The sequence below is a fragment of the Diaphorina citri genome, unplaced genomic scaffold (genome assembly GCF_000475195.1).
Source record: "Diaphorina citri unplaced genomic scaffold, Diaci psyllid genome assembly version 1.1 scaffold7175, whole genome shotgun sequence".
Taxonomy (NCBI): domain Eukaryota; kingdom Metazoa; phylum Arthropoda; class Insecta; order Hemiptera; family Psyllidae; genus Diaphorina; species Diaphorina citri.
In genome coordinates this window covers 1,766-3,785 of record NW_007384551.1, presented here as the reverse complement: position 1 = coordinate 3,785, position 2,020 = coordinate 1,766, and the positions used below count along the sequence as shown (strand labels likewise).

At 39.6% G+C, this 2,020-nt stretch overlaps 1 long non-coding RNA gene across 1 annotated transcript; it reads left to right on the top strand.

Moving 5' to 3' along the window:
* Positions 1–327: 327 nt before the first annotated feature.
* Positions 328–1,599, top strand: LOC113472676. Its single transcript, XR_003394891.1, has 2 exons — positions 328–436; positions 1,508–1,599. It is a non-coding gene; the product is annotated as an uncharacterized LOC113472676 (long non-coding RNA).
* The last annotated feature ends 421 nt before the right edge of the window (positions 1,600–2,020 follow it).

Sequence of the window (2,020 nt, the reverse complement as noted above, 5' to 3'; positions counted from 1 at the left end):
AAGTCTAACAGATCGCAGCAGTGGTACCGAGAAGTTCATGTATCATATGTGATACGGTATGAACTTAAGGGTTAAGAAAGAGAAAAAAAACCTTTTTTTCGGATTCAGGTTATCCATCGATTTTGACCTCCTGAAAAAACTGTAAACGCGCCCTTTTAGAGCCAGTGCTCTAGAGTAATGCTCTTTTTCTCCGCTAGAGCGCTAAAAGTCGCTGCTCAAATGTAAATATTTTTTTTCGGATTCAGGTTATCCATCGATTTTGACCTCCTGAAAAAACTGTAAACGCGCCCTTTTAGAGCCAGTGCTCTAGACTCTAGAGTAATGCTCTTTTTCTCCGCTAGAGCGCTAAAAGTCGCTGCTCAAATGCAAATATTTGTCGTGTCGTCCATTAAATTTTCTGTTGCGTCCCGTTTAGTCGGTACATGTGCTATTAAAGGTAAGAATTTCCTCTAATTTCCCTTGGGAAATCACGTTTTCCAGCTAATTGCATTGTTTTTTTCACTCCCTGATTCCTCTTCTATCAAGCAAAATCGAAATCTCAGCCACTCATAACCTTAAAACCTTGCGAAACAGAAGTTTCTCATGGGCCTTGGCCACTGAGGATTTCTCATGCTTTATATGAAACACGGAAGGATTAAGCATGAAAATCACGTTTAACACAATGATTTTGTCCTGAAAATATACCCTAGTGTGTCCCTCTGAAAAATAAGTCTAAGAAATAAAACCAAAGTGGTATTGCGTTCACCTTTTTACTGGGGTGTGAAATTTTGAGGTTAGGTTTTGTCCCAGTTCCCACAGTTGTGACAGTTGGTATCAAAAGTCAATAAAGATTACTAAGAATATCTTTTCAACTTTTCTCTCATTTTCTCTGATTTATCTTCTTCCATAGTCTAATTTGGATACTTGAAGAGAAGGGGAACATGTCTTGTTTCATCCTTCAACCTTGAGATAAACCACCCTTTACATTTCATAAACAAATTAGGTAGGTACATAGGTACTGATTTTCTCTAATCACTACGGGCTAAAAAATTCCCGGAGGGACGGACCCTGCTTGTTCACTTTCCTTATCCTGCGGGAACGATATGTACCTACTTACCTTTATTACCTTCTCTTTCTGCTTTTCTTACAGGACCAAAATCCTCTCGTGTACCTCTCAGATTGGGCCAATTTATGTAAAGGTATGGATACTTTCTGTACCTACTCGTAGGTTAGGAAGTACAAGTAGGTACCTACCTTATCTATGGAAGACTGTGGTAAGTAGGTATACATCCTACTAGGTAAGAAGGTAGGTAAGTACATTGTACCTTAACGTACCTTACTCGTGTAATAACTACATAGGTACCTTAGATACAGGATAGTCAGCTAAGGCCAGGCACTCACGATGAGACTTTGGTTTCATTAGGTATAGGTCCAAAGAGAGCTTCATTATAGGACCAAGATTTTCCCTCAAATTTCATGCATTAATAGCTATATCTAATTCTACAATTTTCTCTCATTTACTTTCCAGATGGCAGCCGCAACAGAAGTAAAGAAAGACGAAAAGAAAAAGGTTGCCAAGCCTAAGACTCCCAAGACCGGAGAGGAAAAGAAGATTGCCAAGAAAGCTGGTCTGAGACCGACGAAGCACTCACTCGCTCAGAGACAGCTGCCGGCCTAGGTCTTTCAGACAATCTGAGATGCTTGGGTCTGAACTTTTTCCGCCACACACATTTAGACGAGACTATCGGAACTTGTGCTGCGGAAAAAGCTTCCGACCCAAATCTATCAGACCTTCTGAGAGACCTGGGTCGGAATCTTTTTTAGTTGTTATCTGGGTCTGTCAGACAGTCTGTTTGGGAAAAATCCTACAATGCTGCAGTGAGCACCAAAGTTGTGACATAATAACACAAAGAAACTGCATTTACATTACATTACAAAAGAAAAAAGAAAATCTCCCTTTTCCTTTTCTTTCTCTATATCTATCTATACGTTCATAATAAAGAATTGTGCTATTTTCTGTTTTTTCTCCTCTAGCTCAACT